Below are 17,578 nucleotides of genomic sequence, written 5' to 3' on the forward strand. Positions count from 1 at the left end.
ATTGAGAGCTGGTTGCAACTGTTTCAATACTTCACACATTTTTTTTGAAATAATTTCTTCTACTCTTCTTCTTTTCGCCCCTTTTGCGTCTGGGCTTTCTTCATCGTCACTTGTATTGCACCTCCCATCGCGTTCTGGAAAATTTCTGTGATTGATCCGCTCCTGTCTCGGTTGCAACACATTTAAATACACTTATACTTTAACTAATTATTTAATTATTTTAATTAATCATATTTTAATAACGAATAATAAGTAACTATATAAATATGAATACAAATAAGAAAGATAAATGATAACTAAATGCCTATACTACTGCCTGTACTAAATTCTAATTTACAGTAAGATATAATATCGTTACCGGAAAAATTTCTGCAGAAACAACTAGTTAATTGAGACGTCGTTTCTATTTGGTTAAAGCATTCTCCGCATAAATTAAGGAGAAATTACAGCGATGATATTTTGAATAGGAACAAAATCGGACTATTTTATAAACTTTTTCCGGATCGTATCCTAAGGTTTAAGGGTGAAAAGTGTGTAGGAGGTAAACAATCAAAATTAAGTCTAACCGTTTTTGTGTGTGCAAATTTAACTGTTGTGTGCAATTTCTTTAATCGAGCGGTTGCGAAGATATCGTGATATACATATAAGTGAGCTGCCTTGACTTTTGGCACGGATAGTAATTGTAATGATTTTTTGAATACTTTTACCCGCTTTTGATAAATGATTCACACTGGTTGTTTCTTTTTATGGCTATGTGAGATAATAAGCCACAGTGCAAAACAAAACTAATCAACGTTCAACATTCATAAGAAATAATTTAACTAAAAGATATCAAATAATAATGGCAAACTTCATCATGAAAACAAAAATTATTTTAAAAATCTCAAAACAATTTCTGCTTAAAATCATTACAACATTAAGTGGCAAGACCATGCGATAGCAAAGAACTGATGAATTCCGGTCGATATGATTCGTATTGGTCGGACTTCAGCCTGACAACAGTTGAAAAGAAATTTCTAGAAACGTCACGCCCACTATCTACATTGATAGTAAAGTATATGAGGATTAACTCGAATGTGTTGAGTCTGCCTGTGCTGATACGTTTGATTCCCGTGTCTGCAGTCTGCACTAGTCCTCCTTTACATGTTCAACCAGCTTGTCGTCCTGCAAGGCCGCCTTAGCTAGCTTATCTACACACTCATTATGGACAAAACCAGATCATTCAACCTAGTGACATTGTTCAAAATTTCCACTATAACAGGCTGGTACTTCGAGAAGTGTTTCCTGTGTTTTATAGATAGTAGGACACTTTTTGAAACGATGAATATACTAACGCTACTATTTCGGCGTATATTTCTAGGCATATTTCTAGGTAGACTTCATTGCGCCTAAACAAATCCGAAGCGCTTTGCTCTGAATGACCCGAATACCCTCAAGCTGATTTACCCTTGCGCTACCGTATACAGTGTACTCAAAGTCCAAATACGACCTAATAGAAATTTTATAGAAATTATGTGCCGTCTGAAAATCTGCGTCCCACTTTATTTTCACAAAAATACGGAATATGTTTATAATTTTCTCACATTTCCCGATAATGTAATCAATATATGCCATGTTAATTTGTTATCTATCATAATCCCTAAATATCTGATACAATTCTCAATGGGAAAGATGATATCATCTAGCCATATGTTACCTAAAGGGATATTTCTGTGTCGAGAGAAGTACAATATTGAGGACTTATTGGCTTATTATTATCCTCTATCCACCTTTTTAGAATATTGACTGTGTTTGTAATTAATAAGAGCCAATAAGAACGATGAAAAAAGTTTATTGTTCTTCTTCCGGCACGACTTGAGAATATAAAAAAGAGTTGGGACATAAGAACCAAGAAGTACATTAATAAAAACTCATTTACCGTCAAAATTATTGATGAAGGCGACATTAAATTACCAAGATTGTTATAAGAGGCGATTTTTGAGCAATAAAGTGATTGAGGGAACGATAACATCTTTAAATTATAGTATTTTTTGTATTACATTCTTAAAACTTTGTAACACAATAAAAACACGGAAATCAGAGCGGTTTTCACCAAACAACAAATGGCGACTTACTTCAACGTTAAAAAATCTTCGGACAGATCAACAGAAACCTTGTAAAGTAAGTAACCTTGAAAACTTAGATCTGACAGTATTCTAATTAAATCAGCAATCAAAAAAGGAACATCATTACGGAACTATATAAAAAATATACAAGGCAAAAATCGTCAGCATATTGAATGGTTTTGGCTGTAATCCCCAGGCGCGCATAAAAATCGCTGGAATAAATATTGAAAAGAACCGGACTGAGAATGGAGCCTTGAGGCACACCAAGAGAATGGTTCCTGGGATCGATAAAATTTCCTCTGCGATCGCGGACATAAATATCTCGATCACGAAAGATGTTTACAATACTACGTGCCACTTTAGCTGGAAGTCGCACAGAGTTCATCTTTTGCTCCAAAAATTTGCTTTTCAAATCACGAAATGAACTAGCGCAATATTGACTTTTTGAAAAAGCAAGTTGAACCTCAGTAATCAAATCTGCCACTGCGTCCAGCGAACTAAACGATTTTCTGAAGCCATATTGTTGACAAGGCAAGATTTTATTTTGATCTAGCCACCATTCAAGGCGCGCAAAAGTTTTCGAAAAAATTGAAATAACTTAAAAATAGTGCAATCTAGACATATGATGACTTATATAATTATAATAATCATTTATTGATTTGAAAACCGTAATGTTACATAAACAAAAGTTTGTAATTAAATATAAACTAGAGAATTTTTTAATTCATCTTAAGTAATTAAATTCACTAACAAAGTAAGTTATTCGAAACAAAAGGGTACACTTTTCTCTTCACTGGTTTCACTGCGTTCATGATTGTTATGACCCCGATAAAATGTTCTACCAAAGCCCCTGTATATGTAATAATAAGAAAAAAAAGAAACACCAAAAATTAAAAAACAAAAGAAAATCGACGATATATGCGGCTATGAAGTACACTAATCTAGACAAGATATGTGCAAACAAAAACAGCTAAATCAAAACAAAATTGAATTAAATTCGAGACAAAACGAAAAATGTTGCTATTAATCTATAATTGTTTATAATTTCAATTGCGCATAGTTTCGCTTGCTCTTGCACAAACCAAAAATCGGGTTCAAACCCGAAATCAGCGGGTTTAGACAATTCACCACTCTGTATGAAAAACTGCGTTTGAATAACTGAGTTAACCTCATGAGCCTCTGTTCTTAGTTGTACCCGTTCATACAAGTACAACGGGACACCACTCTTCAGGATCCGATAAAAGAACAAAGTACTATAGACGTGGCGACGTTTTTAAATGGACAATCATTGATGATTGAGTCGTATCCAGGACAACCTTTCACTTCTTCTGATACCATATTATATTAACCGGAAACAACAGTTCAACATTTTCTGGATTCTATAACAATCACTAAAAATGTTGGCAAAATTTAGATTGTTAAGCACCCGCGCCTCTCACAGCATTCTTCTGCAATCTCGATTCAAAAGATGTCTATTATGGTATATATATCACAAACCATTGAACGCCTTGTTGAAGAGGCATTATGTTCAGACTGAAGATCAGCGTCCATGTGGAGGCCTAGATTACGCACACAAGTAGCTAACTGAATTGCCATGCCACCAATTTCAATACTGACCCAAACACAACACCCTGGTATTTCATCGGATTCAACTTCAAGTGTAGTAGACCAGAATAGAATGTTACCAGTAAAATGTTTCGTCGGCGTTCACAACGTTTGATGGATGAAAAGATAGGTATACTTGGGTGTTGTCAGGATGTAGATGGTAATTACAGGGCATTATCACATTGGGAAGATTACTAGTATAAAGAGTAACAAGTAACGGAGGCATAGTTGCCCCTTGAGGAACTCCACAGTGCATACTTTTTGCCTAGGAGTGTACACCTTCGAACATCACACACTGGGTTCTTCCCATAATATACGATCTTAGCAGCTCAAGTGACCGGCCACCCACACCAAGAGAAAATAAATTTGCGATTAAAACTTCATGACACACAGTGTCAAAAAAAAATGTCTAGTAAAACCAACACAGTAACATTGCCATAGTCCGTCTCTTTGACGATGATTTTATGTAGCTGGTATTTCTGCTGATCTATCCAGGATGATGTCAGGAGATATATTTGTGTATCTTGTAACAGCATATATCAGTGTTACTGTATTAAAAGGATTCCACTAGATGGCGTTAACCGCTCTCAATTCTATCTAAGACATCAATGCAAAATTGAAAATTGCTAAATTGTCTCTCTATGGACACTTGGCATGTATAGATCATTCTGCCGCTAGTTAGCCATTGTAGATCGCAGACAAGTCAACACTCTCTTGAAAGTGTTAAAACTTCTTACAATCGAAAACGTTGTCGGCGGAAAATCAATTACGTTATGATTGCTGTTTGATTATTAGTTGTAAGTTTGTGCCGCGAACGCGAGATGGCGCTACTTCCGAATGACTTTTATTTTGTAAGAGAGAGATCGAAATAAAGAGACATCATCATTCCATTTCCAACGATTCCAATAGAAAGTGTTTTATTGAAAGTAACAAAAAGTACTTATTAAAAACCCCAACGTAAGAAATTATGGGGGATTCGTGAATCTCATTGTTCAACCCCCCAACATATGGTCCTTCGAATCGGATAGTTACAGAAACAAAAGCACTTTTGGGTGGTTTTGGGCGTCCATGGGAAGAGCAACGTAGTGACGTACGTAAGTCCCGTTCATTTTCTTACATTCCTACATTTTCATTCAACAATGGCAGAACGAAAGAAAGTTTTAACAGTAAGTAGAGGTCAAATAAAAGCAAAAATTACTACATTTGAAACATATATTGAAAAGGCGTTACCGGAAAATGCAAACGAGGCAAGAATTCGGTTAGAACACGTCAAGGACGCTTTAGCCGAGTTTAACGAGATACAATCAGAATTAGAATTAATCGACGAAAACGAGTTAACAGGCAATGAACGCGATAATTTTGAAAATAAGTATTTTGCGATCCTGTCTAAGGCGAATGAATTCCTGGAAAAACACATAATATGGACACCGACTACGTCGGCGGCGACGAGTGATACAATAGATTTTTACGCGCTTTCGAGACAAAGCGATTCAATTCAACGAAAAAATGTAAAATTACCGACGTTAGATCTTCCTAAGTTTTATGATGATTACGTGGATTGGGTACATTTCGATGAAACTTTTTGTGCTTTGGTACATAATGATTCGTATATGGATGATATAAACAAATTTTATTATTTGATCAGCTGTTTAAAGGGTGATGCGGCGAAAACAATCGCTTCATTAGAGATAACGCGAGATAATTACAAGATTGCACGTGATTTGTTAAAAGAAAGATTCGAGAACAAAGAAAAAGTAATAAAAACTCACGTATCGGCGTTGTTCGAATTACCAGCGATTACAAAGGAATCTCATATGCATTTACGTCGTTTACTTGACGATTACAACAGGCACACGCGCGCATTAAAGGCATTAGGTGAACCCGTCAAGCAATGGGGTACGCTTTTAATTCATATCTTAGCCAGAAAATTAGACGAAACAACGCGATTTAAATGAGAAGAACACGTTGTTGAAACGTACAAAAGAAAACAAATACCAGATGCACAAAGTGATTGATTTTTTAACAAACCGATGCAATGTTTTCGAAACGATCGAAAGAGGCAAACCAAAAATTGGAAAGGTCATTTGACCGTCGACAAAGCGGAATGCTACCTATGCAAGGGAAATCACATGATCTATAATTGCGATAAATTTAAAGATTTAGATGTAAAAACAAAGTATAACGAGGCAAAACGATTGAAACTTTGTATCAATTGTTTGAAAGGTGGCCATTTTGCGAGTAAATGTAAGTCGCTGTCCACATGCAAAAAATGTGCGGAAAGGCATAATACCTTGTTGCATGTAGCAAAACCAATTCCAACAGCGACAAATACAACACCAGAGAACACCAAAGAAAACGATGAACAACCAACGGTACAAGCTTTGAAAGCCACCAACGAGCAGAAGGTTTTTTTGTCAACAGCGATAGTTGAAGTAAAGAATGGAGAAGGTAAATGGCAAAGAGCACGAGCTTTATTGGATTCTGGTTCTCAATCCAACCGTATTACAAATGATATAACCCAAAGGTTGAAACTGCACACATACAAGGTAGATTTGCCAGTAACAGGAATTAAGCAAACAGCTACACGTATTACCGAAGGCGTGAGTACACAGATTAAATCGATTTATAACAATTTTCACTCAAACTTATCATTTTAGACTATTGAGCAGATTTCTGACGAATTTCCAAATTTTAGAGTAAAACAGAATTAGATGCGAATACCAGTACATTTAAAACTGGCTGATCCTAATTTGTGCGAGCCGAGTCAGATCGATCTTCTTTTGGGAGCAAGAATTTTCGCACAGTTAATTTCCATTGGACAGATCAAACTTGGCAGTGGATTACCTATATTACAGAAGAGCGTGTTGGGATGGATTGTATCAGGAGTAGTAGCGATATGCAATTTAAACGTACACAACCCAAAAATCCATTGCAGTCTTACTATTGACAAAATCGGAAAACAATTGGAGAACTTTTGGAGAATAGAAGACTTTTCAATCCCAAAGCAGAGGCCAGATGCGAGGAACTATTTGCAAAGACAACAGTGAAAAACAACACGGGACATTTTGTGGTACAGCTTCCAATGCGTATGAAAAGCACAAAATTGGGTGAGTCACTTCAGATGGCAATCGAACGATTCTTAAAACTAGGAACAGTCGATTTAGCAGCGTTTTTACGTATACGTCGTTTTATTGAAAGCTGTGTATTTGATTGACATTTTGCTTTACTTTTGACTAACCTATTTCCTGTGATTGTTTTTGTGGTGAACTGAAAATTCAACCTGTTCAACTGTACACGCACTGAACATGACTGCGGTAAGTTGGATTTGTTTTCCATAATTTTAGATATTAATTTTTATTTTTTTTGATTGATAAGATTAATTTGCATAATCTTCGATCTTTGAAAGGAAATGAGTTGGTTAATCGCCTGAGGGAATGGGGATCATCCCCAAGGAGGGTAAGTATAAGTGTCCTGAATGTGAGACCTCCCTAGCTTTACAACATTGCAGTGATGCAATTGATGGATACTTGTGGAAGTGCAATGGGCACGTTTCCATTCGGAAACAAAAAAGAAAGAGGTGCCGTAAGGTTGTATCGTTTCGAGAAGGCATCTTTTTTGCACATTCAAAATTACAAATATGGCAAATTTTAGGGTTCGCGTTTCTTTGGATGGAAAAGGCAAATCTGAACCTCATTGCGAAGCTTACCGAGATGTCCTTGCCAACAGCTGTTGATTGGGCGTCGTTCTGTCGAGAGGTAGTTCTGGATAAATATCTATTGCACCCAGAAAGGTTAGGTGGTCCTGGCTCTATTCGAGATAGACGAGAGCAAGTTTGGTAGAAGAAAATACCATCGAGGACACCGTGTTGAAGGCCAGTGTGTTTGGCGGATATGAACGCGGAACGGGTCGCGTCTTCAGGGAGGCTGTGGAAGATAGAAAGGCAGATACCCTGATTCCATTGATTGAAAAGTGGATACTTCCCGGTACCACCATTATTTCGGATTTTTGGAAAGCATACGATTGCGTGGAAAGACACGGGTATGTACACCTTACAGTTAATCACTCAATTCATTTTAAGGATCTGGAAACTGGCGCGCACACCAATGCCATCCAATCCACCTGGCGTCACGCGAAGAGTAGTATCTCAACATCTGGCCGTACTAAAAGTCATCCCCCAGTTAATCTTGCCAAATATATTTTCTACAAATCATGCACAGCGAAGAATCTTGATAAGGCGGAGGAATTTTATCGATTAGCTACGATGATGTACGACCCTATGAAGAAAGCTGCGCAACGGGACCTGGAGGAAATTGCAGATGAGTATCCGATATCATGAGTATCAGATAACGAACCTTAAAATTTTCAATTAAAAATTATAAAGTATATCTAGTTATACTTTATTTTTGGGTTGCGTCTCTGTTCACTTCCTCGTAGTGCAACCTGGGTAACTCTAAGAACAGAAGAAACAATAGTCATCAATTGTAAAAACAGATTGAGTGCCTATAAATAATAATTCTTATTTTTACAGCTGGTATTTTATTATAGTTGCCTTATATTTGTATTAAATAAACGTATTAACTAAATGTATTTGTAATTTATTAATTAAAATAGATTAAATCTCTATATTATGTTAAAAGGATGCAAATTCAATGTATGTTTGTAGAGAGAGGCAAATGGATGACTATTATTATCCATGGGATCTATGAAATTACTATTTTTACGAGACTACTGAAGGGTTAAGAATTTTGTATCGAAATAAGATTTTTAGTTACATTAATGAATACTTAAAATAGTACAAAATCTCATAATATAATTTTAATATTTATTTAACTTGCAAATAATTTTAATATCAATCGGTACCGGCTTCAAAGTAAAAACTTCATTATCAGCCGAAAGCTAAACAGATAATCGACAACTACATATTACAAAATTACTATGAATATTAAATAATAAAATACTGTCAAAAGGCGAAGATAACGGAAAGAATATTTGAAATATTACACATCTGATAAATTATGATAAACAGCCAAAAAATGAAAATGTGACGTTAATTTATTTTCGTTATTTTTTATTTTATTTATTTATTTATAAAAATTCAAAATGGCGTAGACGTTATAGCGTGATGCGTAGTATGATCTAAAATGTAATCAAAGCATTAAAATAAAAAAAAAATCTAACAAATATACAAAAACTTACAATTTAAAAATGATGGTCGAAATTAAAAATTGCAAAAATAATAAAATATGAAACCTTAGTTGTTAAACATGACCATCTCAGCGAAGCGAGAAGAAGAAACTGGTAGGACTGGGTAGGACTGGTAACAGAGAACAAGACGTATTAAAACAGGAAAACAAGACAAAAAATTTAAATTTTTAAATTGTAATTATTTAAGTATGAAAAGATAGGTTTATGGAAAAGTTGAACTTGTTCATTGTTTATGGATAGTTATTATTTTTATATTTAGTAATTTTTAAAATTTTGAAAAAATACAATTTTATACCTTTGTTACACAAATGTAAAAGCTCAACTCCTCCATAATTTATATTATGTTCAGTCTCTATGTGGTGCTTACAAACATTGGAATTTTCTTTAGTTTTATGTTTACGAATTCTAGTTTCCAGCCTCTTCCCCGTTTGTCCAATAGCAACAAACTTGTATCCGTAATTTCCCATCTACTTTCTTAGCTAATATCTTTCTTATTTCTTATTTGATAAGGAGAAAACTATAGAAGTATATTTATCTTATCTATAATTTTCTGCTCTTTCTAATTGTGTATAACACGCAGCGATCCTGGTTATATAAGGAAGTTATTGATTCCAACAATGTTAAAAAGTGGCTAAAACGTGTGAATTTTGTAATTTTTTTAGCAAAGACGTCTTTGTGCAAGTGAGCGATAGCTGCGTATTATACACCATTAAAAAGAGCAGTTACTTTTTGATAAAATAGATATACTTCTATAGTTTTCCTCATATCAAATAAGAAAGTTGATTAGAGATAGAGCAATTAAACGTTTCTGTATATAGAGATGTATATTAAAGGTGATTTAACCATGATGCTAATAGATATTGGCCAACAAAAATCCGGAATAAGATATATGAAGGAGCGTTCTTTCTGATTGTGAACACAGTTTTTTAAAAGTCGGTTTGATAACAATTGCACAAGGGCTTGAAGTTTTGTAATATTAAGCTATTTTACGTACAGAGCGGTGTTCTTCATCTTTTATTCATCTTAATATTAACATATCGGTTGTTGGAAGGTTTGTTGCTATCGTTGCTATCGTCACATCGTCAATCGGGCATTTCCACTTTCGTATTGGCCACGGATTAAGCTTTCGAATGAGACATTGTTTATCGAAATCGGTTCGCTGGTTCTCATGTTATAATTAAAATACTATACATGTAAAATTCTATTTAATTGGGGGTTAACTTCACATAGGTGTCATTATGAATAATTATGTTGTAATCTCAACAAGTTTAGTGAAAATAACTTTTTATTTTGTGCGTGGGTATAAATTAAACAATTTGAGGTTAGGATTTAATACGAAAAAATACATGGTTAACATTGCTTGTGTTGTCAATTGTAATTGTCATTTGGTTAAATACACAGTTTGTTGCCAACGTTACACGGATTATTTATTTATTTTTATTTTGTAACCCACATATCTTTTTAATAACTATTTTAATTTAACTAAACTACTATTAAATAAGCTACTATACTTATTTATCATTTATATTTACAACATAAAGATATTTCAGCTTTTAGTCTTTTGACAGATCAATTAATACACAATCTATTAACACAAAGTCTTTTAATACACATTTGGTAGAAACAATTCTATCTAACAACATTTAATTGTCGTTATGCATCGATAGCCTAAAGGTAGCCACAGACGTCGTTTTTTTTGACAGTTTTAACCGCACGGGTAAAACTGTACTGGTAAACACGAACAACGACCATATCCACACACCAGGCGTTGTTTCGTTCAGTTTTTCTGAAATCGTAGCGTTATCATCTAATCTGCTGTGATGGATCCTACGACAATGTTAGCAGTTGCGGCCGCAGTGGCTATAAAATTATAATTTTCAAAATGGACTAAAGAATGGTTACTTAAACGAAGACAATTTTCACACGTAAATCTTTTAAATGAATTACGACTAGAACCAGGAGATTGGTTTAATTATCTGCGAATGGACGAAGAAACGTATTTAGAGCTGCTCACTTTGGTAACACCATTAATACAAAAGCAAGATACGTTTATGAGACAAAGTATTTCATCACATGGGCGTCTTACCGCTACACTCAGATTTCTTGCCACCGGAAGGAGTTACGAAGACCTAAAATTTTCAACTGTTATATCACCTCAAGCTCTTGGGCAGATAATACCAGAAACGTGCAGTGCCATATACTCTGTTTTAAAACATAATTACTTAAAGGTAAGAAGAAATTATTTATTTTTTTTAACGGCCGACAAAACAAAAAATACATTACTAAAAGAAATATAATGAATAATAGAATATTTATTTACGAATCAGTAACATCGGATGAAAAAGTTTCCAAAAAATATCTCGCATTTCCATGTCTTTGTTGAGAAACAAGTATTTGATTATATGTATTTCCGTAGTCTCTTCCGTTATCAAAGTTGTCTTCTTTAATATTCATATCCAGCTTTGCACGCACTTTCTCCAAAATTTCGTCGGCTCTGTCCGTTATGTTACGCTTTCTTGTGCTACTAACGGAAGAACGTACTGAAGGAGTATTGGAACATGCAGACAGCGCCCGATCTGTGCATACGTTCTTTTCAAAAGGAGATACCGGGGATAGTACGGGAGTATAGTTAGATTCATCCGGAAAGAAAACAATTAATTATATTCAAATAAATTATACAATAATTAACTATGATTGTTAAAAATAATTTATATTTATAATGATTTTTTATTTTAGTTTCCCAGGACCGAAGAAGAATGGAATTTTCCTCATTATTTAGGAGCTGTAGATGGGAAACACATAAATATAGTGCCACCTCCAAATAGCGGTTCTTTTTATTGGAATTACAAAGGCAGACATAGTATCGTATTAATGGCGATCGCAAATGCGAATTATGAATTTATCATGTCCGATTGTGGCACAAATGGTAGAGTATCTGATGGTGGTGTAATAGAAAACACTTTATTTTATGATAAACTTATAAATGGCACTCTTAAGTTACCATCCAGTTGTAAAACAGATAACAGTAATGAATCACTGCCCTATGTCTTCATTGGAGATGAAGCTTTCGCGTTGAGAGACAATTTTTTAAAACCATTCAGCCAAAAAGAATTGAACAGAGAAAGAAGAATATTTAACTACAGATTATCCAGAGCACGCCGGATAATAGAAAATACATTTGGAATGGTTGCAAGATTCAGGATCTTTCATTCTGCAATTAATTTAAAATTAGAAAATATTGATAAAATCGTTATGACATGTTGCATTCTTCATAACTTTTTGATTAAGAAGCGTCAGGAAAATTATACACCTTCAACTTGTTTTTATTCAGAAGATTACTGCACAGGTCACATAGAAAATGGTTTAAATGCAGAACAAGCAACTCTTAATTTACAGCGTGGACACAACAGACATTTATCTGAAGAAGCAAAAAGGGTCCGTAATTTATTTATGACTTACTTTCATAATGAGGGATCACTACCCTGGCAACAAAACTTTGTTTAATACTTTGTAGTTCTAGATCTCTTAAGATTTTTTTATTAATAAATATAATGTACATATAAATAAAATATATTTTTTGCACGATCGGTCTATTTTATTTATTTACGAATAGTGTTTCTAAAGGCTGGTTTACACGCTCACGCCATTTGCACATATCTAAAGGTAAGTTTATTGAATATTAATGCAAAGTCAATAATAAAAGAAGAGTTATAAAACAAAGATATTTTCCAAACAATGTACACATCAAAGTATTAAAATGAAATATTATGTATTTAATATAAATTATGTTTCTCCATCCACAAAACCACTGAAGTTTTGAAACAACAGAGCAGCCGTTTGATTATTGGGTGTTCGCGATTTTTCATTTGGTTGCGTATTATTGAGAGGTGTGCTTGAGGTTTGAGTGGGCAATGATTGCTGAGTGTTGAATAGAGGCTGACTGTTTAATGAGGATTGAGTGTTAAATGAGGGTTGAGTGTGCAATGATTGCTGAGTGTTGAATAGAGGCTGATTGTTAAATGAGGGTTGAGTGTGTTATGATTGCTGAGTGTTAAATGGGAGTTGAGTGTTTAATGAGGTTTGATTGTTGAATGAAGGATGGGTTTGTGATTGCCGAGTGTTGAATGGAGGCTGAACGTTGTATGTATAAAGTTCATGTTGCGTATGTACAAAACAATTGCGATTTAAATTTCCCAACTGTGCCTCGTAGAATATATCGTTTATTAATTTTTCTGCGTGTATAGCTTGTTGGGGATCGAGGTCTCTTAATTTCGATGCCCATGCTTTTCCAATATCAGTAAATTTATCTGCAATAATGGTCGAAGGTTCTGAGAAACGTTTCCCAATCACGTCTAACACTTCGTCGCATTTATTGTTGTATCTTTTCGATGCTTTAGGTAGCCGTACAGATGTTTGTGATGTAGATGAACAGGTGTGGGCGGTGAACAGATACCGGGAGATTCTAGTACCTCAGGAGTTAATTCATTGTCAGAAACCTAAAATATTAAAATAAATAAATAACTAATAATTTGTAAATAAAACCAGGGCAACGTAATTAATTCAAATTTTGACAAAATAATTATAAATGTCAATATATTTTAGTAAATTATTTTTTTATTTATATTCATTTCGGTCGTGCAAAAAATGTTGCCATCATCACGAACGGTGAGCAATTAACTGGTTTCCGACAATATTGTACCTTCGCTCCGCTACGTAACGCGTCGCTCAGTCTCCAAACATTGTCGTCGACCGGTAAATTGTACTTACCGTTCTGGATACTTAATATACTATTTTACTTACTTGATTGCTATTTGTCTCTTCATCAATATTAGATACTGTTTCTCTCGGTGTTTCCTGGTCTGGAAGGAATAATAAGTAGTACCACAAATGGGGCTTGTACACCTCATCAGTCCCCGAACCAGATTTCTTAGATTGTATTACTTTTTTTAACTCCTTTCGGAAGCAACCACGTAGAGAGTCGATTTTCTTTTTAACAGATTCTTTCGTTGCGGAATTATCTACTTCTTGTAATTTTATTATCATGTCTTCGTAAGCTTTATTTTTTTTATCCCTATCAGAATATTCAGTAGATTTAATTTTCCAAAAGCACGGATGGCTTCTATACAATTCTATGAACTCAATTATAAATTGTTTGTTGTAACTCCTTAGGTCTGTCATTGTGAAAACAACAACAAAATAACTTGCGGTTAATCGAGGACAGAGTCGACACTGACAAAACCGGTCCTTCTTAACTGCGTAGTCACACACACGAACCGACTTGAACGAACACGTTTGAAAACGGACGGTTAAAATCAAGCTGCAGCAGATATTTTTGAACGCCGGCAAGAAGGACGGTTTTTGGCCACACACCGACAGTTTTACCCGTGCGGTTAAAACTGCCAAAAAAGAACGACGTCTGTAGCTACCTTAAGAAACAAGGTAGAGTATATGGTAGAGTAGAAGTACCGGCTGTACTTGTTAGCTAATTGCAACGAAATTAATATCGGGTATACCAGATTTAATCTACAAAAAGTATGTAGTTATGCGCTTGCGCGTCCTTCGGCAATATGGCGTACGTCTTTTTAACGTGGGTGTACGTTTCTGAAGCTCTTAGAGTTTTTGGTTTTCTCCTCTCTTGTGTTTTGGTTTTCACCTGCCTTGTGATGTTCATTGGTGTTTTGACGCCCCCGTCGCCTGGTTTTCCAATTCTTTTGCTGGTTGTTCAGCGGTCTTCAACCGTTGACATGCTCTTAACCTCACTTTTTTTGGCGCTCTGCATAGATAACTTATATAGATGTGACATTTACGTAAAATTTTTGTACACGCCACCAGCGCTCCGAACGGCTCGGCCCAGTACTAATATTAAATAGCGGCTAACGTGATAAATCTAAAATTTAATATTTTCTAATTTTTTTGTGTGGAATTAAATAAAAAAATAAAATCATTTGTGGATTTTAATAATCTTTTTATTAAAATTATTATCATAAACATAAAGTCTTATTTTAATATAAAAGAACAATAACTATAAACAATGTGTAATAATTAATGATACTGTTAAAAATTTTACGAAGTAATTTAACTCTTCGGTATAAGGTGAAATATTACCGCGAAAAAGTGATAAATTTACCTAAATTCTAATAGGTTGCAACACGTTTGAGAGTGTTCAAAATCGTTCAAAATAACTTTGTTAAAAGATGTTAAAAATACGGTGTTAATCTGTTTATTCCTCACAGTGTAACTTTACACTTTACAATACCTTATACCCCTTTCCATTTTGTAGCATTAAATGTAATGCCAATATTGTGTCTAAACTTGAAATTGACTGCTTAAAAAGTTGTCTCTTTGGTAATAATTTTCTTTTATTTCTTTAGGATGTTATACTCTGGCGCTGGAATTTCCTCTTATACATCACTGCTTTCCTGTATAAATGTTGAGCTTTTGGTGATAAGTCGTCTTGTTTGTGGACACCAACTTCCTCCAATAAACTCTCCCTTTGTTTAGCTGTCAAAAAATATCCAATAATGATCCCGATTAACGCTGTTTCCCCATTAAGCGGGGTTACCCTGTAATATGAAATCAAACTTTAAAAAAATTACTACATTCTTTTGTAATAAAAGGGAAATTAAACGTTTTTTGAATGAAGTTTCGTTTATTAATAAATAACTCTTATTAAGAGTTATATGCCATTATAAATAATTTAACCAGAGCTTTTCAAAATAAACGATTTATAAAACACATAATTTCTTACCTGAAGTCTCCAATGAGATTGCACTGGTGGATGTTGAAGCAACCTAAAGTCCCATATCTGCATGTGGAGTAGTGGGCGTGTTATTCGAAGCACTTGAAGTACTGACTTCTAAGTACTGATATCCTACATGTGCAAAAAAAATGCCTCAGTCCTAACAACATTTTGATAATTTTATACACATACTGGCAAATTTGATGATGGTACTACTCCTTTCAACAATTTGTTGTTACGTCCAACATCCTCTCGTCGAAAAGGCTTATCACAAACTCGAAAATTATTATAAACCCTCAAGTGTTCACACTGAAGCAGGTTTTCTCGCACACAACATAAAACCCATCTTTGATATATTTCTGGATACATTTGTGGGTTTGGAAATAGGTAGAAACTTCCATACCTTTGTACGCATCCACTAATGGCGCAACTTTTTGACATTTTCTGCTACAAGAAAATAAGATGCATATATATTTATTTTACAAATACCTAATCCAGTTCCATAATCAATATTTAAATTTCAGAGGTTTTTTATGAGCATTAGTTTCCATATTATTTTAAGGGCAACTTATATTTAAAAATTTATTGTGAAACTGGAGATCATAATATAATAATATGAAATAAATAAAAAAAAGTATATCAAATGTACTTACCACGAATAAAATTTCGTAAATTTCTTTAAAATTTACTATCAAACACAAAGCCGCATCAAAACACTAACCAACTTGACAAACAACTTAGAAAACAGTAGAAAAACAAATTGACGAAACGACTACTTCAATCCTAAAATAATTATTAATTTAAACTGCCAAGACAAAGTAGATATCTACATAAAATAACGCAATATAACGCCATCTATCCCGTCGGCCCGATACTAAAAATGACGTCACTTTGTACGAACACGACGTTAATAAGTGCCAGGGGTATGGCGCTCTGTCCGTAAGTTAATTTCGTTTGATTTTATTGTTATCATTGTTCAGTTTTTGATTTATTGTACTTTTTGTAGATCTAATGTTCTGATGAAGGCCTAAATAAAGACCGAAAGCTAAACGTTATAAAAGGATAGTTTTCTTTTAATCCAGCGTTTTGGCTGCTATACGATATTAATTTCGCCAATCCCAGCCATAAACTTAAAACATTAATAATTCCGTAACCAATACGATTTGGGTAACCAAATTTCACACACAAGTCACTCTTACCCTCAAGAACAGCTTACCACCCCATTTTGTAAAAAAAAATTTTCAACCCTCACCCCCGAAAAAGGGATGTTTTCGCCCTGATGGGCACCTTCGAATTAAACGAAATTCAACCACATAATAGAACACACTTCTAAGTATTTTTATCAATTTTCAAAACACCGTAAGCCCTAACGGTTTTCGAGAAAAAAAGTCAGTATTATAAACCGCGGATGTGACTTTAGGGGTGAATTTAACCTCGATGGGTACTTCTGAAATTGATGAAATTTTAGGATGATTTAGAGGATGCCTTTAGTAATTTAAATCAACCATCCAAACACCGTAAGGTATAACGGTTTCCGAGAAAAAAAATTTGTTATTAGACACTATGGGTATACAGCGCGGCGCGGACTTTGGGGGTAAATTTGACCCCGTTGGGCACCCCCAAAATTTATGAAATTTTATGATGATTTAGAGGATGCCTCCCATGGAAGTCACATTTTAATTGCCTCCGGCCTGAACGGTTTTGACTTTTTAATGGATTTAGGTGTACTGCAGCTTAAAAGTGGATCTGATGTTGACAAAAGGCGATGGATGTTATCAAGGTTGCACTGGACCCGGCAAAATTTACGTGAATATTTTTCCCTGTACTGACGGAAATGTTTGTTTCTGCTCTCTGCCGCCTCTTCTGATAGAGCTCCTATAGGCAACAGTGCTTGTTGTATTACTGTTGGGCCATGTATCAAAAT

At 34.5% G+C, this 17,578-nt stretch overlaps 1 long non-coding RNA gene across 2 annotated transcripts; it reads right to left on the reverse strand.

Annotated features, from left to right (window-relative positions):
* Window positions 1–15,391: 15,391 nt before the first annotated feature.
* On the reverse strand, window positions 15,392–16,425 carry LOC139432323 (uncharacterized). 2 transcript variants are annotated; one of them, XR_011642162.1, is made up of 4 exons: window positions 16,308–16,425; window positions 15,847–16,101; window positions 15,664–15,786; window positions 15,392–15,478 (listed from the first exon to the last, which is right to left on the reverse strand). It is a non-coding gene; the product is annotated as an uncharacterized lncRNA (long non-coding RNA). The 2 variants fall into 2 exon arrangements; XR_011642161.1 differs by lacking the exon at window positions 16,308–16,425 and having other exon boundaries at window positions 15,847–16,159.
* Window positions 16,426–17,578: the final 1,153 nt, after the last annotated feature.

This window comes from Onthophagus taurus, unplaced genomic scaffold (assembly GCF_036711975.1).
Source record: "Onthophagus taurus isolate NC unplaced genomic scaffold, IU_Otau_3.0 ScKx7SY_14, whole genome shotgun sequence".
NCBI classification, from domain to species: Eukaryota; Metazoa; Arthropoda; class Insecta; order Coleoptera; family Scarabaeidae; genus Onthophagus; species Onthophagus taurus.